We start from the raw sequence: 25,949 nt of genomic DNA, 5'->3' as shown, positions 1-25,949 counted from the left end.
CCTCAAGTCCGTTCTCTAAGAGGTCTGCGTCTTTATTCCTGCTTTACCCCTAGGTTCTTCATGACATTTTTTTCTTAAATTCCATATATATGTGTTAGCATACGGCATTTGTCTTTTTCTTTCTGACTTACTTCACTCTGTATGACAGACTCTAGGTCTATCCACCTCATTACAAATAGCTCAATTTCGCTTCTTTTTATGGCTGAGTAATATTCCATTGTATATATGTGCCACATCTTATTTATCCATTCATCCGATGACGGGCACTTAGGTTGTTTCCATCTCCGGGCTATTGTAAATAGAGCTGCAATGAACATTTTGGTACATGACTCTTTTTGAATTTTGGTTTTCTCAGGGTATATGCCCAGTAGTGGGATTGCTGGGTCATATGGTAGTTCTATTTGTAGTTTTTTAAGGAACCTCCATACTGTTCTCCATAGTGGCTGAAGCAATTCACATTCCCACCAGCAGTGCAAGAGTGTTCCCTTTTCTCCACACCCTCTCCAGCATTTATTGTTTCTAGATTTTTTGATGATGGCCATTCTGACTGGTGTGAGATGATATCTCATTGTAGTTTTGATTTGCATTTCTCTAATGATTAATGATGTTGAGCATTCTTTCATGTGTTTGTTGGCAGTCTGTCTCTCTTCTTTGGAGAAATGTCTATTTAGGTCTTCTGCCCATTTTTGGATTGGGTTGTTTGTTTTCTTGTTATTGAGCTGCATGAGCTGCTTGTAAATTTTGGAGATTAATCCTTTGTCGGTTGCTTCATTTGCAAATATTTTCTCCCATTCTGAGGGTTGTCTTTTGGTCTTGTTTATGGTTTCCTTTGCTGTGCAAAAGCTTTGAAGTTTCATTAGGTCCCATTTGTTTATTTTTGTTTTTATTCCCATTACTCTAGGAGGTGGGTCAGAAAGGATAACTTATTTTTAATTGGATTTGGGAATGAGCAGATTTTTGCACATCTACACCGTATTCAGAAACCAACTAATTCAGACACTGATGACTTCAATTTTCAGCATATATTTACTGAATGCCAACTATGTGATAGGCACTACTCTGGACTCTGGAGATTCAGCAGTTAGTAAAGGTCCTCATGGAGTTTATATTCTAATTAGAAGAGAGAGATGATAAAATAATAAGTGCTATAGAGGGAATTGAATGTGGGGGGATGTGGGTTCAAGGACTGGGATTTTTAAAAAGTTGGGCAGACAACTCCGTCTGGAGAAAATGGTATATTCGTAAAGCCTTAATAAGTTTTGAAATAGATAGAGATATCTAGAGGAAGAGTTTTTCAGGAAGATAGAAATGAGGTAGGAGATAGATGGGCTCCAGGCTAGGCGTTTACAACTGGCCTCCTGTTCACACCTCCTTGGGTGAGAAGAAGATCAGCTCTAGGCCAGACATTCATTACCAGCCTCCTGTTTACATTTCCTGAGGTGAGAGACAAATGGGCTCCAGGACTACATATTTATGAGTGGACTCCTGTCTATATTTTGAGATCTGCACCTTGATATAAAAACAGGAACAGGAATAGGGTAAATAACCACACTTTGGGCACTTCCATGACAGGGACAGGGAGGGGCTAAACCCTGTTAAAAGATCAAGAGGTCATACATTTCCCATCATTGGGGCAAGGGAGACTACACATGCGCAAAAGCTTTCATGGGGTCAAAATGGCAGGGAAGTAAGTCCTACTATCTCCCTCCCAGAGGCCTTTGCTATGAAATGTGTCTTGATTGAGCGGTATGTGCACACCCAGGGGCGGGTCCAGAGGCAAATTAGCCATGGGATCAAAACAATATGATTGGCCAAGAAGAAGACAAAGAACCAGAAGACTACCCTCTTAAAAAGATTTAAACTTCCCAAAGGCGCAACTCTTGAGACTCTCTCACTGAGTTTGCTCGTGTGTCTTTCTGCATGTACTCTGCTTTTCTAATAAACATACCTTCTGTCACCTTGTCAGGTTCTTCCTTTCAAGGTAGACAAAGGACTGGGGAGTTGGTTTCTGGCCACTGGCCCTGTGGTCTAACGGTTAAGATCCTGGTTTCCATCCAGGTTACCTGGGTTTGATTCCTGGTCAGGGAGCTAAGATTTTGCTTCCAGCTACTGCTTGCTGCTGCTTGCGGCTTACTGTTGCCTGCGTCCCAAACCAGAAACATCCAGTTCTGGGTCTGAGGCAGGAACACTCCAGACATAAGCTATGGGACTTGCATGAAGGTTAGTGGGTCTGTGCAGAGTGAGTATTATGGGCTGAATTGTGTTCCCCCCAAAAATCATATGTTGAAGTCCTAATCTCTACTACCCCAGAAGGTAATTTTGTTTGGAGATATAGTCTTTGAAGAGGTAATTAAGTTAAAATCAAATCATTAGGGTGGACCCTGATCCAGTGTGACTGGTATTCTTATATGAAGAGTAGATTAGGACACAGACACATACACACAGAAGGCTATGAGAAGACACTGGAAGAAGACAGCCATCTCCAAGTCAAGGAGAGAGACCTCAATAGACATCATCCTTGTTGGCTTCTGTCAACCTCTTGATCTCAGACTTTTAGCCTCAAGAGCTGTGAGAAAATAAATTTCTGTTGTGTAAGCCACCCAGTCTATGGTGCTTTGTTATGACAGCCATAGTAAACTAATACAATGAACAAAGGGTTATGTAGTAAGAAATGAGATCCAAGAGCTCAGAGGGATGTGGATCAGGTCAGGCTTTATGGACCATTGCCTATCAGGAATTTGTGCCGCATGCTGCAGATATAACAACATAGAGCTTATGAGAGACGGTCTTAGAGGCAGAGAATTAGCAAAGCCCTCATACTGCCTTGAACTCTCATTATTTCACAACATGGGCCTAGTATAGATGTTCTGTATGCAACAAGGTCCCAGCAGAAAGGGCCTGCCTTAGCAAACAGGCTAGATGTGAATCTGAGAGTTTTGAAAGTGAGAAGGGACCTCAATCCCACAGCTTGTTACATATTTATAGATTAGCTTAAGAGAGGCTAGGGAATACTTATTTTCTCTAGGTAATGAGGAGCTTCCTGGCCAGGAACAATTCTAGGGATTGTGTATGCAAAGTGCCAAGGTCTGCACATTAAGGACCTTGGAATAGCCTTAGGTGCCAGGAATAACATCAGATGGTTTCAGTCCCAATGAGTCAGTTGTTTGCTGAACTAATACCAAAAGTTAGAAGGAAATGAGCTTCTAGAACCATTTGGATTTGTCTCTTACCAGAGTCAAGGATGAACCAAGCGTTTTCTAATGAACCACTAGAAATATAAATTTGGTATTAGATCAAGATTTGTTTTGGATGTGGTAGATGTAAAATATTTGGTTAGGCATCCAAGTGGAGATAGGAGTTAAATATAACAGTATAGATTTGGGGGAGAGGTTTGGGTTGGAGATTAAATTTGGGGAGTCATCAGCTAAGAGATGATATTTAAGTCATAAGATGGTAGAAAAATCATTACAAAAATGTGTGCAGATAAAGGAGACAAGAGGTTCAAGGGCTGAGCTTTGGGCCACTCCATCAATAGGAGGTCAGAGAGATGAGGGGAAATCAGCAATGGAGACTGGGAAGGAATGGCCTGTGACTAGGAGGCAAAGGAGAATATGAGGTCCTGAGAGCCAAGTGAGTAAGATGTTTTAAGAAAGAAATGTTGTCTAGGATTAAAGATCTGGAATTGACTATTGACATTCCATGAGTATGTCATAGGTGGCATTGACAGGGGTGGGTTCACAAAAGAGGTGAAAGGGACCTTATTAGAGAAAATTTAAGAAATATGGGAGGGAAGTACCTTGAGACAGAGAGTACAAAGTACTCTTTCTAGGAGTTTTGCTATATGAAGAGGAGCAGAGCAATGGAGTGGTAGTTGGTGGGAAAGTGAGTCAAGAGATGTTTTATATGTCTTTGCATGTTTATAACCATGATCCAGGAGGGGAAGGAAAAAATGATGATGAAGAAGAGAGAGAGAAATGCTGGAGTGATGTCCTTAATAGATGAAAAGGGCTGTGATTTGGTGCACAATTGGAGAAACATGGATATTTCATTCATGGCCAGTGGTGTAGCTCTAGAAAAAAGATCTAATGATCAATCTATTTTAGATGTGGAGAGAAGAAAAACAACTTTTAGTCCACTTAAAATAAACAATATTAGCCTTTAAAAATAGATATCAGAATTATTGCTTTTTAAAATATGAGATAAGTTAGCATTTATTGAAGCAAGTACAACATAATAGTTAACAGCACAGTTCAGCAATCAACAACTGTATGATTTTTGGCAATATTGTATAAGACTTTAAGCATAGTGGTTTGAATATATAAGATGATTATTTGTTTTGTGCAACAAAAAACATGGGAGTAGGCAGTCTCGTTTTATCAAGAAATGAGGCTTCTTTTACTTCGCTGCTCCTCCATCCTTTTTATGTAACTGTTATGATTACAATATAGCTGCTGGGCCTCCAGACATTGCCTCCATATCCCAGATAGGACAAAAAGGAATGTTGAAGAGTTAAGGGCAAAGGACTGAGGGGAATATGCTTGCCCAATCTTTTCTTTTTTTCCAAAGCTTTCCCAGAAGCACCTCTGAGTAACTTCTACTTACATCTTACTGAGTAGAACTGAGTAACATGGTCAATTTTACCTGCAAGGAAAACAAGGAAGGTAATTTTTTTCTGTGTAAATTGCCTTCTTTAAAAATTGGAGTTCTGATTATAAGGGAAAAAGGGAGAATGGCTGTTAGCAGAGTCTACCATGCTCTTTCCTTCTCAAAGATGATAATGCTAAAAAGCGTTCTCAGAATTCAATGAGATGATGCAGATAAAATATGTCATGAATTGTCTAGTACACAGTAAGTACTCAGTAAATGCTAGCTGTTAGTGTTAATGTTATTTGCATTTCAAAGTCAGAGCATACTCATTACTGAAGTGAGACAAATTTTGAATTATCAAGGAGTATCCTGGACACCGTGTGTTTATATGGACACCTTACTCTGTGAGCCTAGCCTTGGAAAGTGGACTTTTTCATATCCAGTCTGAAATCTGACCCCAGTGGCTGCTTCCTCTTTACTGCCAAATAACAAAAGCTTTTTGTGTAAACTCTACTGCATAGAAAGACCCCCAAATAGCATGTTTTAGTTATATTTATTAAACATTTATATGTAGCTATAGGATAAAAACCTAACACCTAGCATACTGGCTTTCTTAATAAAGCATGTATGAAATCATTTTCCAAAGTCTTCTCTTTCCCTCAAAGGACACTTTGAAAGACAAAGTTATATGCTTGATTACTCAAGTAGTTTTTTTTTTTCCATTTAAAAAGGTTAATAATAAGTAATTGATCTTTTTTTCAGGTTAGTTTAGAAACAGTTTGTTAGTCCCCTGAGTGTAAGGAGTGTGTCTTTTTAATCCTTTATGTTCCCTTACTAGTGTGATTCTATGTGGAAGCTCAAGAGTTTCTTGATAGTAAGGGTGATATCTTCTTCATCTTGGTTTTACAAGCACCAGCATCCAGAATGATAAGTGTCTCATAAATATTTCCATATCAAATTGAGAAAGTAGAAAGTAGAAAGAAGGAGGGAAACTACCACTTATTGAGGATCTATTACGTTCCTAACAAGGCTCTGAACATTTAACATTCTCTTTTATTTAATTAACAGAAGGCCACCAGCAGAAAAATAAATGGCAAATGCTTACTCAGGAAATGATGGATGATGCACCGGTCACCAGAGGCAATACTACTTTCTCCACTAAAATCTTTACGCCATACACCTCTGTCTTCCTTTACACAGGCTCTGAGGATTAAACTGCTTTACCCCCTTTATGATTTAAAGTAGTTATCATTTTCCCATTTCCTGATTTCTACATTTCCTAAAATCTGCCCTTCACTGACACCCAAACAACCATATGTCCATAGGTTCTATGTGTATAAGGGGTTTTATTACTGAACCCTAATACCAGTAAGTATTATGGTAATAGTCCTAGCAATAATGACAATAGCTAAAATTCATTTACTGTTTTTTATGTGTCAGGTACAGTGTTGGTTGCTTTAAAGGTATCACTTCATTGCATCTTTACAACAGCCCTATGAGTTAAGTACTATTATTATCTCCCTTTGACAAATTAGAGATCTGAGTCTTAAAGGCATTAGTCACATGTGCATGGTTACACAACCAGTCATTAGTCTAATGCAAGGGTCCATGTTCTTAAATGTGGGAAAAGTTCTAGGGCATAATAAAAATAGTTCTTCACTTGGGAAAAAATTCTAAGGCATAATAAAAACAACCAACATGGAAAATGGCCACAGATTCAAATCTCCAACAGGTTTACACTGCATTATGCCTGGAAAAATGATATAGCTTGCTTTTTATTTAAAAGAATTAAATAATTTTAGATTTAAGGTAGATGGCACAGAAAATTGTCATATATTCTTCCCCAGCTTCTCCTGGTATATTGTTATTAATTAAATTATAGACTTTATTTGGATTTTATCAGTATTCCCAAGAGTGCCCTTTTCTGTTCCAGCCTCCAATCTAGAGCATCGTGCTGCATTTAGTCATCATATCCCTCTGTTTCCTCCAACTTGTGACAATTTCTGTTTTATCATGACATATTTGAAAAGTACTGATCATATATTTTATGTAATGACCCACAATTTGGGTTTATCTAATTGGGTTTTCTCATGATTAAACTGAAATTATGGATTTTGAGAGAAATACCACAGAGGTGAAATGTCCTTCCATATCATTCTATTAGGGGGTACATGATATCAACACAACTAATTACAGGTGATATTAAACTTGATTACTTGGCTAAAATAGTGGCTGCCAGATTTTTCCATTGTAAAGTCACTCTTGTCCTCTTTCCATACTCTATTTGTCATTAAGTCTAGTTCACTCTTAAGAGAATGACAATTACAGTCCAAATCCTGGAGGAAGAAATTGAAGAACTTGTGGACTTATGTTAACACCACCATAGTCATCAATAACTATTTTGTGAGAGATGCTTAGAGGTTATGTAATAGTCCTAGTTTCCTTCAAGTGTTACCCATTAATTTTAGCATTTATTGATGGAATTTGTTTGGAGCAGTTACTACTGTAGAATTCTAATGGTGATTTTCTGTTTCTCTTATTCTTGTTATATTATTTGGAATTCTTCTTTATGGGAGATTTGTGCACTCCCTCCCATTTCTTTCTTTAGTTATTTATTTATATGTTTATGGACTCGTTAAATTGGTTTTATTCTTTGGGTTATAATCTAGGATTACCATTATGTATTTTGCCATTCAAATTGTTCCAGCTTCGGCCATTGGGAGCTCATTCAGGTTAGGTTCTGTATCATTATGACATGACCCCATACATATTTTTTTTCATTAGCTTATCTTTTGGCACTATATGATACTCTATGTTTGTCTTGTATTTTCCCTGCCCCAACTCTAGAAATAGACATTTCCCTAAGGAGTCTCAGTTCCCTTTTTTGGAAAATAGTATTTAGAAGCTAAGATCAAGGTGTTGGGTATACTCATTACTACTGTGGTATCATCATTTCTAGGCCCTTTCAGTGAATAGAACCAGGAAATACATGCACGCTTACTAACTTATGTATATGTGAATATCTATATTTATTTCTTTATATATCTGTTCATAACTATTATCTCCAACTCTATTTCAGCCCTCAAAATTTCATTCCAGTTTCTCCCCTTGCTCACTTTGTAACTTCTTTGTTTTATAGCGAGAAAGATATCTTTCATTATCTATAACTTACTTATTTTTGTAAACTTATATACATTTAAAGTAGTTTCACAATTGCTAACCCTGTGAGAAACAAACTTTCCAACTAGAGTATAGTGTTTATATATTTTTATAGTTAGCCTAAAAGTATCCAGTCAAACACTGTTTTCCAAAGTTATTTAGACCAGCTTTTTCCCCTACCTCCTTCAACCAAAAAAAATCTCCTTTTCCTTTTTTCCCCTACCTCCTTTTTTTTTCCCTCCTATTTTAAACACCATGGGGTAGGGGTGCCTGCTGACCTGGATCAGGGTCTGGTCCAGGTTGGTGGAGCACTCTCAATGAGATCTTCAAACCCACTGACTACTCCTTTTCATTATCCATCATTCTCATGTCCAATTTCCTTCCTTAACCCAGCCAAGAGTCAATAGTCTGATTTTCCTCCTATTCCAATGGATTAATTATAACTGCTCCTGTTATAGGTAAACTTAGGCTCTGAATTTTAATCCCTCTCCCTTTCTGAAGGATTTCTCATTTATAATACTATTTTTCCCTATTGTATCATCAATTCCTCCCTTTTTCTTGGATTACTCCTATAAACATTAAAACATGCCTCAGAAATTTTCATTTAGGAAATAATAAACGCTTTCATTAGCCTCATATTGCCCCTGTAACTACAATATGACTTTTCCACTTGGGTTCACAGCAACTTTTCCTAGAATTGTTTATAGTCACTTTCTCTACTTTGTCACAACCCACATTCATTCCCCAGTATATTCAGTTTGAGTTTTTGTTCATATAATCTTTTGATAGTTGCTCTCATTAAGGTCACTAATGAACTCCATAATGCCAAATCCCACAGTCATTTCTCTTTCTTCTTATATAATCTCTCGGTAACAAATGATACAATTAATCTAGAACACACTTTCCCCCTATCTTTCAACATATATATTCACCTGGTTTTCCTCTCTCCTCATTGTTGCTCCTTTTCGATATTCTGAACACAGGTGGGTCATAGAGCTCAATGAAAGATTATTTCTTCTGGCCTGCATATTTTCTCACTCAGGACACACTCATTCCCTAGATAGTGTCATTTGACCCCATACTTTTACACATATTTTCGTAGTCCCTTCATTTTTTTCTCGAATCATAATTTCTTCCCTTCATTTTCAGATGGTCACTATCTAATTGCCAGCTTGTTATCTTTTCTCAAATGTCAAATTGGTATTTCAAATTTAACATATTTGAAACAAAACTTTATCTTCACAGCATCTATTTTCTCAACCCAAAATTTCATCTCCCTCAGTTATCTCCATATCAGTAAATGAGTAACCACTATTCTGTTGCTTAAGCCAACAATCAATGAATCATCCTTGAGTTCTCCCTCAACCACTAGCTCCAGATTTTTATCGAATCCTGTTGAATTTATTTCCAAAATGGGCCATCTCTCTCCATCTCTATCCCTACTACTCTATCTCTTGGACTATTGCAATAACCCCTTTAATTGGTCTGTAGCCTTCCTTTCTTAACACGTTTTGTTATTCTGTTTAGAATTAACAGTAGGTTAAAAATAAAATTAATTCCAATCAAGTGACAACACCCCTTAAAATCTCTCAGTGACTTCTCACTGCACAGAAAATGAAATTGCAACTTTACATTGAAGTGCTGAGTAATGAGGTGTGGATAATAATGAGGAAGAATTAGTCAAAATCATCCAGAGAAAAAGAACCACTAGGATATGTATAGATATATAAGAGGAGATCTATTAAGAGAATTGGCTCATGCAATTATGGAGGCTGTGAAGACTCAATCTTCCATCTGTAAGCTGGAGAACCAGGGAAGCTGGTGGTATAATTCAGTCCAAGTCTGAAAATCTAAGAACCAAGAACTCTGATGTGCAAGGGCAGTAGAAATGAAAGTCTCAGCTCAAGAAGAAAGAGTGGGAATTTGTCCTTCCTCGAAATGTTTGTTCTGTTTGGGTCCACAAATTTTAATTTGTCTTCACTATGTTCTTAACTATGCTATGCTCTTTCCTGTTTAAGGCCTTTGTAATTATGATTCTCTTTGCTTGAAAACAAGCTTCCCCAAGATCTTTGCAAGGTTGTCATTAATGTATTTGCTTAAAAAGAGTCTGAAAAGAACTTCATGACCAAAAGAAGCAACTAGACCCTAGACGTTCAATATGCTATCTCCCTTTTTATTTTCTTTTTAGCACTCAACACTACATGATATTTTCTTTTTTAAATTTTATTTATTTATTTATTTTTATTTACCATCTTTATTGGAGTATAATTGCCTTACAATGTTGTGCTAGTTTCTGCTTTTTAACAAAGTGAATCAGCTATACATATACATATATCCCCATATCTCCTTTCTTTTGTGTCTCCCTCCCACCCTCCCTATCCCACCCCTCAAGGTGGTTACAAAGCACCAAGCTGATATCCCTATTCTATGCAGCTGCTTCCCACTAGCTACCTATTTTATTTTATTTTTTAACATCTTTATTGGAGTATAATTGCTTCACAATGGTATGTTAGTTTCTGCTTTATAACAAAGTAATTCAGCTATACATGTACATATATTGCCATATCTCCTCCCTCTGGCATCTCCCTCCCACCCTCCCTAACCAAACCCTCTAGGTGGACACAAAGCACCGAGCTGATCTCCCTGTGCTATGTGACTGCTTCCCACTAGCTATCTATTTTACATTTGGTAGTGTTATATGCCCATGCCACTCTCTCACTTCATCCCAGCTTACCCTTCCCACTCCACATGTCCTCCATTTTCTACGTCTGAATCTATATTCCTGTCCTGCCCATAGGTTCTTCAGAAAAAAAAAATTCTTTTTGATTCAATATATACATGTTAGCATACAGTATTTGTTTTACTGTTTCTGACTTACTTCACTCTGTATGACGTTCTCTAGGTCTATCAACCTCACTACAAATAACTCAATTTTGTTTCTTTTTATGGCTGAGTAATATTCCATTGTATATAAGTGCCACATCTTATTTATCCATTCATCTGTCGATGGACACTTAGGTTGCTTCCTGGCTATTGCTGTCTGGCTATTGTAAACAGAGCTGCAATGAACATTGTGGTACATGACTATTTTTGAATTATGGTTTTCTCAGGGTATATGCCAAGTAGTGGGATTGATGGGTCGTATGGTAGTTCTATTTTTACTTTTTTAAGGAATCTCTCTTCTGTTCTCCAGAGTACCTGTATCAATTTACATTCCCACCAACAGTGCAAGAGGGTTCTCTTTCTCCACACACTCTCCAGTATTTATTCTTTGTAGATTTTTGATGATGGCCATTCTGACCGGTGTGAGGTGATATCTCATTGTAGTTTTTATTTTCATTTCTCTAATGATTAGTGATGTTGAGCCTCCTTTCTTGAGTTTGTTAGCAATTTGTATATCTTCTTTGGAGAAATGTCTATTTAGGTCTTCAACTATGTTGAATAGTAGTGGTGAGAGTGGATAACCTTCTCTTTTCCTGATCTTAGAGGAAACGGTTTCAGTTTTTCACCATTGAGAATGATGTTGGCTGTGAGCTTGTCATATATGGCCTTTATTATATTGAGGTAAGTTCCCTCATGCCTACTTTCTGGAGAGTTTTTTATCATAAACGGGTGTTGAATTTTGTCGAAAGCTCTGATTCAATTAAGATGATCATATGGTTTTTCTACTTCAATTTGCTAAAATTGTGTATCACATTGGTTGATTTGTGTATATTGAAGAATCCTTGCATTCCTCAAATAAACCCCACTTGATCATGGTGTATGATCCATTTAATGTGATCTTGGATTCTGTTTGCTAGTATTTTGTTGAGGATTTTTGCATCTATGTTCATCAGTGATATTCATCTGTAGTTTTCTTTTTTTGTGACATCTTTGTCTGGTTTTGGTATCAAGGTGATGGTGGCCTCGTAGAATGAGTTCAGGAGTGTTCCTCCCTCTGCTATATTATGGAAGAGTTTGAGAAGGATAGGTGTTACCTCGTCTCTAAATGTTTGATAGAATTCACGTGTGAAGCCATCTGGTCCTGAACTTTTGTTTGTTGGAAGATTTTTAATCACAGTCTCCATTTCAATACTTGTGACTGGTCTGTTTATATTTTCTATTTCTTCCTGGTTCGTTCTTGGAAGGTTGTGCTTTTCTAAGAATTTGTCCGTTTCTTCCAGGTTGTCCATTTTATTGGCATAGAGTTGCTTGGTAATTTATCATGATCCTTTGTATTTCTGCAGTTTCATTCATTAATTCTCCTTTTGCATTTCTAATTCTGTTAATTTGAGTCTTCTCCCTTTTTTTCTTGATGAGTCTGCTAATGGTTTATCAATTTTGTTTATCTTCTCAAAGAACCTGCTTTTAGTTTTATAGATCTTTGTTATCGTTTCCTTCATTTCTTTTTCATTTATTTCTGATCTTATATTTATGGTTACTTTCCTTCTGCTATCTTTGGGGTCTTTTGTTCTTCTTTCTCTAATTGCTTTAGGTGTAAGGTTAGATTGTTTATTTGAGATTTTTCTTGTTTCTTGAGGTAGGATTGTATTGCTACAAACTTCCCTCTTAGACCTGCTTTGGCTGCAGCCCATAGGTTTTGGGTTGCAGTGTTTTCATTGCCATGTGTTTCTAGGTATTTTTTGATTTCCTCTTTGATTCCATCAGCGATCTCTTGGTTATTTTGTAAGGTATTGTTTAGCCTCAATGTGTTTGTATTTTTACAGTTTTTCTCCTGTAATTGATATCTAGTCTCATAGCATTGTAGTCGGAAGATACTTAATATGATTTCAATTTTCTTAAATTTACCAAGACTTGATTTGTGACCCAAGATATGATCTTTCCTGGAGAATGTTCCATGAACACTGAGAAGAAAGTGCCGTCTGTTGTTTTTGGATGGAATGTCCTATAAATATCAATTAAGTCTATCTTGTTTAATATGTCACTTAAAGCTTGTGTTTCCTTAATTATTTTCATTTTGGATGATCTGTCTATTGGTGGAAGTGGGGTGTTAAAGTCCCCTACTATGATTGTGTTTACTGTTGATTTCCCCTCTTATGGTTGTTAACATTTGTCTTATGTATTGAGGTGTTCCTATGTTGGGTGCATAAATATTTACATTTGTTATATCTTCTTCTTGGATTGGTCCCTTGATCATTATGCAGTGTTCTTCTTTGTCTTTTGTAATAGTCTTTATTTTAAAGTCTCTTTTATCTGATATGAGAACTGCTACTCCAGCTTTCTTTTGATTCCATTTGCATGGAATATCTTTTTCCATCCCCTCACTTTCAATCTGTATGTGTCCCTAGGTCTAAGTGGACCTCTTGTAGACAGCATATATACAGGTCTTCTTTTTGTATCCATTCAGCCAGTGTGCATCTTTTGGTTGGAGCATTAATCCATTTACATTTAAGGTAATTATCGATATGTGTGTTCCTATTACCATTTTCTTAATTGTTTTGGGTTTATTATTGTAGGTCTTTTCCTCCTCTTGTGTTTCCTGTCTAGAGAAGCTCCTTTAGCATTTGTTGTAAAGCTGGTTTGGTGGTGCTGAATTCTCTCACTTTTTGCTTGTCTGTAAGGTTTTTAATTTCTCTCTCGAATCTCAATGAGATCCTTGCTGGGTAGAGTATTCTTCATTGTAGGTTTTTTCCCTTTCATCACTTTAAATATGTCCTGCCACTCCCTTCTGGATTGCAGAGTTTCTGCTGAAAGATCAGCTGTTATCCTTATGAGGATTACCTTTTATGTTATTTGTTGCTTTTCCCTTGCTGCTTTTAATATTTTTCTTTGTATTTAATTTTTGATAGTTTGATTAATATGTGTCTTGGCATGTTTCTCCTTGGATTTATCCTGTATGGGACTCTCTGTGCTTCCTGGACTTGAGTGGCTATTTCCTTTCCCATGTTAGGGAAGTTTTCAACTATAATCTCTTCAAATATTTTGTCAGACTCTTTCTTTTTCTCTTCTTCTTCTGGGAGCCCTATAATTTGAATGTTCATGCATTTAATGTTGTCCCGGAGGTCTCTGAGACTGCCCTCAATTATTTTCATTCTTTATTCTGCTATGCAGTAGTTATTTCCACTATGTTATCTTCCAAGTCACTTAATCATCTTCTGCCTCAGTTATTCTGCTATTAATTCCTTCTAGTGAATTTTTAATTTCATTTATTGTGTTGTTCATCATTGTTTGTTTGCACTTTAATTCTTTTAGGTCCTTATTAAAACTTTCTTTTGTTTTCTCCGTTCTGTTTTCAAAATTTTAGATCATCTTTACTGTCATTACTCTGAATTCTTTTCCAGGTAGACTTCCTATTTCCTTTTCATTTTTTGGTCTGTTGGGTTTTTACCTTGATCCTTCATCTGCTGCATATTTCTCTGTCTTCTCATTTTGCTTAGCTTACTGTGTTTGGAGTCTCCTTTTCACAGGTTATAAGTTCATATTTCCAATTGTTTTTGGTGTCTGCCCCACTGGGTAAGGTTGGTTCAGTGTGTTGTGTAGACCTCCTTGTGGAGGGGACTGGTAATTTTGTTTTGGTGGATGAGGCTGAATCTTGTCTTTCTGGTGGCAGGACTGTGTCTGCTGGTGTGTTTTGTGGTGTCTGTGAACTTAGTATGCTTTTAGGCAGCCTTTCTGCAAATGGGTGGGGTTGTGTTCCTGTCTTGCTAGTTGTTTGCATGGGGTGTCCAGCACTGGAGCTTGCTGGCCATTGGCTGGAGCTGGGTCTTAGAGTTGAGACAGAGATCTCTGGGAGAGTTCTCACTGATTGATGTAAGGTGCGGCTGGGAGGTGTCTCATGGACCAATGTCCTGAACTCAACTTTCCCACCTCTGAGGCTCAGGCCTGACACCTGGCTGGGACACCATGGCCCTGTTAGCCATATGGCTCAGAAGAAAAAGGAGAAAAAAGAAAGAAGGAAAATAAATAAATAAGTAAACAAATAAATAAATAAAAATCAAATTATTAAAATAAAAATACTTTTAAGTATTAAAATAAAAAGTAATAATAATTAAAAAAGAAAAGAGCAACCAAACCAATAAACAATCATAACAAGCACTAAAAACTATACTAAGATAATCATAAAAATCAGAAACAAGTCAGTCACAGACAGCAAACCCCAAGTCTACATTTGCTCCCAAAATACACCGCCTCAGTTTTGGGGTTATTCATTGTCTCTTCAGGTATTCCACAGATGCAGGGTACGTTAAGTTGATTGTGGTGATTTAATCCACTGTTCCTGAGGCTGCACAGAGAAATTTCCCTTTCTCTTCTTTGTTCACACAGTTCCTGGGGTTCAGCTTTGGTTTTGGCCCCACCTCTGCCTGTAGGTCACCCTCAGGCATCTTTTCCCCACCCAGACAGGAGGGGGTTAATGTAGAGGCTGATTAGGGGGCTCTGGCACACTCTTGCCAGGGGACGGAGAGGTATAATAGTTGTAATTGGAATGCAGGGCAAGCCTGTAGCAGCAGAGGCCAGCATGATGCTGCAACAGCTTGAGTCGTGCCATGTGTTCTCCCGGGAAAGTTGTCCCTGGATCACGGGACCCTGGCAGTGGAGGGCTGCACTGCATCCCTGGGAGTGTGGATAGTGACCTGTGCTTTCACTCAGGACTCTTGGTGGCTGCAGCAGCAGCATTAGCATTTCATGCGCATCTCTGGGTTCTGAGCTGATAGTCACAGCTTGCGTCCCTCTCTGGAGCTCGTTTAGTCGGTGCTCTGCCTTCTGTGGGCAGACGGGGAAGGAATCCTGTCTCCTTGTGCACCCCAAAACAATGGTCTCTTACCTCTTAGGTAGGTCCAGACTTTTTCGCGGACTCCCTACCAGCTAGCTGTGGCACTCTAGCCCCTTCAGGCTGTATTCACACAGCCAAACCCAGTTCTATACCTGGAATCTGATCTCCGAAGCCTGAGCCTCAGGTCCCAGTCCCCAACTGCCCCAGCGGGTGAGTAGACAAGTGTCTCAGGCTGATGAGTGCTGGTCAGCACCCATCTTCTGTGTGGGAATCTCTCCACTTTGCCCTCTGCACCCCTGTTGCTGTGCTGTCCTCCATGGCTCCGAACCCTCCCGCCCTACACACCCCCCGTCTCTGCCAGTGAAGGGGCTTCCTAGTGTGTGAAAACTTTTCCTCCTTCACAGCTCCCTGCCAGAGGTGCAGGTCCTATCCCTATTCTTTTATCTCTGTTTTTCCTTTTTTTCTTTCGCCCTACCCAGATACGTAGGGAGTTTCTTGTTTTGGAAGTCGGAGGTCTTCTGCCAGCATTCTGTAGGTGTCCTGCAGGAGTTGTTCCACATGTAGATGTATTTCTGATGTATTTGTGGGGAGGAAGGTGATCTCTATGTCTTACACCTCTGCCATCTTGAAGGTTCCCCAATATTTTCTTTTTAATTTATTAGTTGTATTCTGTCTCCCTCCTGTTAGAAGGTTTGCTTTATGATAGCATGAACCGTGTCTGTTTTGGTCTCATAAATTCTCAGACCTTCCAGTGCTGTCTGACATACTGTAATCACTCAATATATATTTACTGAATGAATAATTGAATAAATTAATAAATGAATGAATTCTCAGAGCCAAAAGAACTAGGCACTAACTACTAGCTGCTAAATTACTGTTACACAGGGAATCTATTTTTTTCCACTGCCGAGGCAAAACCCAATTTTTGTAATGTATATTACTGGTCTTCTTATGTGTTGTACAGTTTGTATTTCTTTTTTTAAATATATCTTTATTGGAGTATAATTGCTTTACAATGTTGTGTTAGTTTCTGCTGTACAGCAAAGTGAATCAGTTACATGTATACATATATCCCCATATCCCCTCCCTCTTGAGCAGCCTCCCTCTCACCTCCCCTATCCCACCCCTCTAGGTGGTCACAAAGCACCAAGCTGATCTCCCTGTGCTATGCAGCAGCTTCTCACTAGCCATCCATTTTACATTTAGTAGTATATATATGTCAATGCTGCTCTCTCACTTCATCCCAGCTTCCCCTTCACACCCTGTGTTCTCAAGTCCGTTCTCTATGTCTGCATCTTTATTTCTTCCCTGCCTCTAGGTTCATCAGTACCATTTTTTTAGATTCCTTATGTGTGCGTTAGCATCCAGTATTTGTTTTTCTCTTTCTGACTTCCATCACTCTGTATGACAGACACTAGGTCCATCCACCTCAATACAAACAACCCAATTTCATTCCTTTTTAAGTTTGCATGTTTTTTTTTTTTTCTGTACGCGGGCCTCTCACTTTTGTGGCCTCTCCCATTGTGGAGCACAGGCTCCGGACGCACAGGCTCAGCGGCCATGGCTCACGGGCCCAGCCGCTCCGTGGCATGTGGGATCTTCCTGGACCAGGGCAAGAACCCGTGTCTCCTAGCATTGGCAGGTGGACTCTCAACCACTGCACCACCAGGGAAGCCCAGTTTGCATGTATTTTTAAAATTTTATTTCCAGGCTTTGGAGCAAAACAAAAAATTTCTTTTCCTATATAAGGTAGAGATCTGAGCCTACCCACCTAAAGCTCATTTCATTATAGAGTTGATAAATTATGTTGAAATTTTCCTGGTGGATCTAAAGAAAATTAACTTAGTTTTATATCACATACAAACACACACATGGACAACACAAATTTTTTTTTTTTTTTGTGGTACACGGGCCTCTCAGTGTTGTGGCCTCTCCCTTTGCAGAGCACAGGCTCCGGACGCGCAGGCCCAGTGGCCATAGCTCACAGGCCCAGCCACTCTGTGGCATGTGGGATCTTCCCGGACCAGGGCATGAACCCGTGTCCCCTGTATTGGCAGGCAGACTCTCAACCACTGCACCACCAGGAAAGCCTGACAACACAAAATTTTGTACTCGCACATTTCATATGAATGAAATCAAATCAAACAAAAACGCTCTACAAGATTTAGTTTATCTATATTCTTTTGAACTTAGAGGTTTCTTTTTTCATAGAGTTTTAAGAATAGTTGTATTCTAAGTAATTTTCAAATATGTTTCTTATTTGGCAAACAAACTGAGGTGTGGTTAGAGATGCTCTTCTGTAAAGCAACGAGGAATTTCTATAACTCCATTTATTGGCTTCAAGAATGCAAAAAAAAAATCCCTATTATTTATCTTCCTTCACAGATGCTCTTTTCACAGCACCTGATACCTACCTTCAAGAAATATGTGACTCCAGATACCCATGTGTTATGTGTCCTTAAGCCGCCTTGTAATGGTTGAGGCATGGTAGCTTATACTGCAGAAAGTTCACTACCATCTCAAAGCTTAACATAACAAAATGTGTTTCTTTTCCATTCAGAGTTCACTGCATATCAGGGTGAGTGTCCAGGAAAACCTCTGTCCATGTAGCAACTCAACAGTCCAGGCTACTTCAACCTTATGGTTCTACCATCTCATCAATAGTTCTCTTAAGTTGCTCAGGCAGGAAAGAGGTCATCACAGAGTTAAGCCCTGGCTATTCTGTAATTTGGCTTGGAAATCACACATACAGTTTCTGCCTACAGCCCACTGACCTTAACCAAGCACATCTCCCTGCCTAGCTGCAAGGAGATCGGGGAAAGTGGTCTTGCCCTGTGCCCAAGAAAAGAGGAAAACTAAATAGGGTTCAGAACAAGAATTTCCCACTGCATCTTCCCAATTTCCTCTTCTCTTCCTTCCACTATCCTCTTATACTTGCCTGTTCTGGTTCAGATCTAGGTGGGCCTTAAAGATTCACCCTGCTTCCTCTCTTCGCTGCTCCCAAGACCTGTGTACACATTGACTACTAGGCTGAAAGACTTACAAGGGCAGAGATATTGTCTTTTCTATTCACCAGTGTGTTCCCAGCACCTAGCACCATGTCTGAAGTCTGAGTCTCTCAATAAAATTTGCTTAAATTAAGAAATATTCTTTCTTTTATGACATTGTCTAATAATATAACAACATAAGCATCTGTTAAATTGTTCAACACTTCCAACTTCTGCTGAAGCATTCACCTGATGCTCCAGTGTAGGAGAAAGAAGCACAAATTGTAAGAAAAAGAGCCTATTTTTGTGTGCAGTGTTAAGGAGTGTTCTAATTTCATTCTTTTACATGTAGCTGTCCAGTTTTCCCAGCACCATTTATTGAAGAGACTGTCTTCTCCATTTTATATTCTTGCCTCCTTTGTCATAGCTTTGTAGAGACATGGATGGACATAGAAACTGTCATAAAGAGTGAAGTAAGTCAGAAAGAGAAAAAAAATATCGTATATTAACACATATCTATCTAGAAAAATGGTACAGATGAACCTATTTGCAGGGCAGGAATAGAGACGCAGACATAGAGAAGGAATGCATGGACACAGGGGAGGGAAGGGGAGTGGGATGAATTGGGAGATTGGGATTGACATATATGCACTACCATGTGTAAAACAGGTAGCTAGTGGAAACCTGCTATATAGCACAGGGAGCTCTGTTCAGTGCTCTGTGTTAACCTACATGGGTGGGATGGTAGGGGGGAGTCCAAAAGGGAGGGGATATATGTATACATAAAGCTGATTCACTTCGTTGTGCAGAGAAATTAACACAACATTGTAAAACATCTATAACCAAATTAAAAAAAAAATAGAAAGAGCCATGATCTAATATTTGGTTCTTATGTGTTTTTTCTTTGAGTAAAGGATGGTATATATAGTGGCCTGCATCTCTGATGCTACTTATCAAGCTACTCTGCAAGCTCTACTTTTATTACTCCCAAAGCGTCTGAAAAGTGTATCTATTTGATGTGCAGAAGGCCCAGTTTTGTCCACCCCAGGAAGGAATTTGTATACTTAAGAAAGAAGTCTAATGCTGTGCATTCCACTCCTGGTTGTGAACTTACCTTCTCCTTGCCTGTTTTCTACCTCCCACCTCTGACCCCTTTGTCATAGCTTTGTAGAGCATCTCCAGTTACCTCAAGGTGTTTTGAATTTCCAAAACAATTTTCAACATAAAATTAAATTTTAATTCATTTTAACTAGCCAAAAATAAATAAAACACCAGCAGTGTTGCAAAATTGAACAAGAGGCTATAACACCACTCAAAGGGCAAAGGGGGAAGATTCTAAGTCTTGATGGTATTTCTCCAGTTGATTACACTGTCCCTGTATTTGGAAGGCAGCCTTTTGATTAAGCATCTTGGTATTCCTGGGTCACCATTTGTAGACATTCAGAGGCAAAACTTTACATGAAGTTACAAGATATCTTTTCAAAATTTTCTTACACAGATGTATATATACATATGTGTGTGTGGGTGTGTGTGTGTAAAACATCAACAGAAATCTGTCTTATTAGCTTCAACTTACACTTAAAGCATGTTTAATTTTAAATTCGGTTTTAACAACTTCATATTTTCCATTGTCTTAGCAAGTCTCCCTGACATAACATAAACAAAGTAAGCAGAAAGCAACTTAATACAGCCTCCTAATGTGAATTTCATCTCTTATTTCCATTTTTGCTTTGGCCTGCTTCGACCTCCCCTGTGCCTTAATATAAGTAAGAATAGCTATGTCAGAGTAAGCCTTCAGTAACCAGCCATTTATTATCCTTAAGTTCAAACCACTAAAGTGTTTCTGAAGCAGAAGGTTCACGACACTGGAAAAAAATCAATAAGACTCTCCCACTTTGTATGGAAGATTCATATCCTTTTACTTCAAGTGAGAACTTCATAAAGTCTGAGACCCTAGCCTGTCACCGCACCTCTGTAAGGGCTGAATAAATTTACCATCCCCATTACTACATATACATTGTTTTGGAGGGGGGAGAGGGTGAGTGCCCAAGATTTACTGATTCTGAGTTTCTATTCCACTCTTAACTCAAGAATCAATATTTAAATAAAGATGTGGGGTTTTTTTCTTTCTTTTTCCTTTCTCAATTGGAATATTAAATTTCTGAGATGTCAGTAATGCCTTGATGGGCTAAGGACTTGAATCACCTGGAAAGTTTAAATTGTAACTTAGCTCCAGGCTCTCAGTGGGAAAAGTGGCCCAAGATATTGGGTTATGCTGGGATAGGTGGGAATATTGACCCCAGAGAAGCAGAGAACTCAGGAAAAGGCTAAGGAATGAGACAAAGGGCTCTAAGAAAGAAGACTGGGAAGGGGCTGATATCAAAAAATGTGAAGGGCCTGATGTTTGTACCTTACTTGCAAACTAAGAAGGAGTAAGCTCTGCTCTGAAGGGAGACATTATCTTGATTACACTGAACAATATACAAAACGCTCTCTGCTCCAGAGGGAGAAACGATCTCCATCTTCCAAAACTTTTTTCTATACAAGCGTCCTTGGAAAGAGAGTTCAGAAACAAAGAAGGAGAAGAGCCTCTGCTCCCAAGACTTGATGGAACATGAGAGACTAGTGAAGAATTGTCTCCCAAAGGTGTGTGTGCAGCATCTGAGAGAGATCACACTGGACACAATCTTATTTCAGTATTTCTCCCATATTTTCATTACATTTTCAGAAATGTAGATGTTTTATACACCTGCATATGGTAGATGTTTCCATCCTGTGTTAATGATAATATCATAAGAATACATGCACACACATATACACTCCTGTGCACACACTTGTATACACATGCACAGATTTCTTTCTTTATGATATCCCTGCATTCAACTCACTGTAGTTCAAAATCAGGATTGATTAAGAAAACTTATCCCCTCTTTCAATAATTGTTAAAGTTCAACACAGGCTCAGCTAGTCCAGTTAAAGTACCTTATTCAGTTCCCTCTGATAAAGTTTTTTTTTCTTTTCCCCCAAAACCATTTATTAAGGCATGGTTCACTTAAAAAAGCTGTACATATTTAATGAATACAACTCGATGAGTTTAGAGATACGTATACAGGCATGAAACCATCACCACCATCAGGGCCATAAACATATTTGTCACCTCCTAAAGTTTCCTTTTGGCTCTTTATTTTTATTATCATTATTTGTGTGGGTGTGTGGTAAGAACACTTAGCATAAGATCTACCCTCTAATAAATCTTAAATATGTAATATATTATTGTTAGTTATAGAGACTATGTTGTGAAGCAGATCTCTGGAATTTACTTATCTTGCATAACTGAAACTCTGCACCCTTTGACCATCACCTCCACATCCCACCCTCCCACCAGCCCCTGGTAGCCACTATTCTAGTCTCTGCTTCTATGAATTTGACTATTTTAGGTTCCACACTTAAGATCATTTAGTATTTGTTTTTCTGTGTCTGACTTATTTAGCTTAGCATAACATCCTCCAGGTTCATCCATTGTTGTCACAAATGGCAGTATTTCCTTATTTTTTAAGGCTGTATAATATTTCACTATATGCATATACAATATTTTCTTTATTCTTTCATCTGTCAATAGACATTTAGATTTTTTTTTTTTTTTTTTTTTTTTTTGCGGTACGCAGGCCTCTCACTGCTGTGGCCTCTCCTGCTGCAGAGCACAGGCTCCAGACGCGCAGGCCCAGTGACCATGGCTCATGGGCCCAGCCGCTCCGCAGCATACGGGATCCTCCCAGACCAGAGCATGAACCCGCATCCCCTGCATCGGCAGGCAGACTCCCAACCACTGCGCCACCAGGGAAGCCCAAGACATTTAGATTTTGTTCATATTTTGGCTACTGTGAATATTGCTGCAATAAATATGGGAGTGTAGGTATCTCTATGAGATCCTGATTAAAATTCCTCTGGGTGGATACCCAGAAGTGGGATTGCTGGATCTCATGGTAGTTTTATTTTAATTTTTTGAGGAACCACCGTACTGTTTCCCATAATGGCTGCACCGAATTACTTTCCCACCAGTAATATAAAAGGATTATTTTTTCTCTACATCCTTGTCAACATGTTATCTTTTGTTTGTTTGTTTGTTTGTTCTTTGATTATAACCATCCTAAAAGGTGTGAGGCGATATCTCATTGTGGTTTTGATTTGCATTTCTCTGATTATTAGTGATGTTGAGCAACTTTTCATATTAACTTTTGGTGTCACCAACCTATATATGAATTTATGTAAAGCTAAGGAGTCTCTTTTTGGACAAAGGCAAACACACAGATTATGTTACATACAGTGTCAGAGATTACAGACTCCAAGAGTCATATTCACAGGTGCCTTCATCTCAACATCATTGGTTTTGTAAGAAGAAAAAATACATGTCAAGTGTAGGAAAAATTAGATTAATTGGCATTTTCTGAAAGTATCATTCAAATTTAGGAATTTTCTATATAATAGGAAGATAGCAACATTTGTTGCACACTTATATGCAGAATTTTTTTCTAAATAATAATAATTCACTTTTCTGCCTTTGGTCATAATATTTTATTGGAGCTTCAGATTCTGTCCCTGGTGTTATAACTAGGAAATAGATTTACTTTGTATTAATATCAAGTTAGCTATGCATATTTTAGGACAGGGATCACAGACTATCTCTACAATGATCAGGCAGATGAAGTAAATAATAAAGCAGAGTACCTGGCATACAAAGAATACTGTGGTATAAGAAGAAAATAGTGTGTGACGATAAAGATAAGTGATACTCAGCTTCAGTGTGAGGTGGTAATAAGGAGTAGTGGGGACTGTGGCAAACCAGAGAGTGCATGAAAGTAGGTACTGCTATCAGCTATGGCAAATCACTGGCCACATTAAATGCTGTCTCTGTATTATAAGATATTCCTTTTATTTTTCAAGATAAAATGCAAATACATGTTTTTGCATGAAATCTCCAATTTTAAACATATTTTTAAAACACTTTAAACATATTTTTAAAACAGTATATGGATTAAATTATGTCCATCCATTCAACATATTTGGTCCATACCATGAGACATGTCTGTTTAGGAGATTAAGATGAACATGTTTTGTCCCAGAATCTACTTTAATGGCATTTTAAAAATGAAATATATATAGACTACATTTTAAAATTTCAGTTATTCAAGGATAGTGATAAAAATAAGGTTTTACTGACACTTTACATTTAGGGTTTCCTAATTTGAATAGTGTTTTCCTACACCTTAGCTCACTTGGACCTTTGAACATCCAGTTAAATATTCAGAGCAGTAAAAGAATATCCCTGTTTATACATAAGAAATTTGAAGTTCAAAGGAAAGTTGGAGTTCAAGCATCGCATGGCTAAGGAAGTACAGAGAGAGAATAAGAAATGGAGTCTTAAGACTTCTTCTCAAGCATCATTTCTTCTGTTTCACTCTGTCTCATATAGTAGATGTTTCCACTCTCTGTTCACTATTCAAGGGGATATAACATTTATTGAACACCTACTGCACGTTAGACACTGTGCTAGGCATAACAAATCTATGTGCTAGTTGATATGTTCCCATTTAACGTGCAAAGAAACTGAGGCATAGATATAAGAAATTCAACCAAAGCACACATAGAAGAAGTGGCAGAGTCATTCTTGGAACACAGATCTGTCTGAATTTAGAGTCTTTTCTCTGGCTGGAGAGTTCAGCAAACTCATAGTAATGGTTGATGGCAGAAACTCCAGAAGAGGGAATGTGTACAGGAGTGATGTAACTTACCACCTCCTCTGTCTCTGTTAAGTTTTGGTAAATGGAACCATGTGCTTGACTAGAGCTGTAAGCTATAACTTGATTATGACCAGTCATGGGGCTTTTGATCCCATCCTATGCACTAGGAGCATAAAAGGAGAAGATAGCAATCTGAGCTCAGGTTTTACATTTGACCCTTTCTAGCCTTCATCTATTCCCTCTACACCAGAAACAGCAATCATTCGCACCCTATCTAACATCCCCAGCGTTAGACAGTCTGCATGTCCCAAACTCCAATGGGGCAGTGTTAGTACTTCCTGATCCTGATCCCTGGCCAAGGATGATTGTCCTGGGGGAAGGAATCTAAAAAAGTGGGCCAACTGAGTTCTTTTTTTGTGGAATTCGAGAAGAAAAGCAAAACAAAACATTACAGAAGCAGAGTTGATCAGTGTAGGGTGTGCTTGAGCTGAAAGGTCATGTGGACTCTGGGCTTGAGACCACCAATTAGATCAGTCTTAATGCACCTTGTGAAAATGGGAGTGAGAAAGAGAGTTTGCAAAAAGAGAAAGGAGATGGTGAACGTGTTTATATTGTTTACTACTTTCCAGGTGTTGTTCAAATTATTTTACATGTCTACTCCCAACAACAATTTGATTTTATGAATAAGATAATAGAGGACCAGAGAGGGTAAGTGACTTGCCTGAGACCACACAGCTAGTAAGTAGTAGAGCAAGGGTACAGACCCAAAATATGTACACATAATCACTATGCTCTCTTCTCTGTCTAATCAGACACTCTAGTCCTTTCTACGTCCTCATCCTCTTTGACCCTTGCAGCATCAGAGATTATGGCCTCTTCTCCTTTGACTTTCTTAATTATTCATTAACCTGGCTGTCCTCTTGTTTTTCTCCTCCAGCTTCCAAAGGCTGTGTGTACCTAAGGTCTTGACTTATTTCTCTTCTCACAACTCTCTACATGATCTATATCTACTTTCTCCTAAAGCATTATTACTTTATGAGGTCATAAAGCACTGGCTTTCTGTCCTCTCAAAGTGTTAGTTCTTATCTCTGGATTTGAACATTTTGAGTGTATGGCTCCAATCTTTATCCTCTAATTTGGTTATTAATTTCCATGTCTGATCTAAAAATCAATATATAAATATATAGAATATTCATCTTTCTAGCCCCAAATCATCTATCATGTGCTTATTTTCCTGTGTTGTTTGTTTTGGTTTTACTGCTAATTATATTACCAACCTCTAGTCACTATTCCTTAAAAAAACATTTAAGAACTCAGTGGTACATCCCCTGATCCCCCAGTTTCCTTGTTTGTTTATCTACACTATTTCATTTGTCTTGAATTTTTATTCTCAGGTTATTTCCATCTGCAAAACCTTATTCATTCTTCCATTCAAGTGCCATTTTTGTCTATGTAAATTTCTCTCTGCAAGAATGGAGTAAACTTTTTTCCATCTAAGCACCCACAGTGTCCCTTAGTATGCATTGCCATCATTGTTTTGCTGTATACATTTGTTTGCATATGTGCACTATGAACTTGGGTAAGTTCCTTGAGGATAAGGAATAAGGACTTTGTTAAGGCTGTAGCTACATCTCTTGCTGTGCTTAGCATAATGCCTTATACAAGTTGGTACTTTTTACTATCATCATCTACTTGGCTTAAAGCACTCACAACCTTTAGGTAAATAAAGTGAAAAAGAAAATAAAATGGGGGAAACGAAGGAAGGAA

Source organism: Lagenorhynchus albirostris, chromosome 20, assembly GCF_949774975.1.
Source record: "Lagenorhynchus albirostris chromosome 20, mLagAlb1.1, whole genome shotgun sequence".
NCBI lineage: Eukaryota > Metazoa > Chordata > Mammalia > Artiodactyla > Delphinidae > Lagenorhynchus > Lagenorhynchus albirostris.
Note: the sequence above shows the minus strand (reverse complement) of the source record.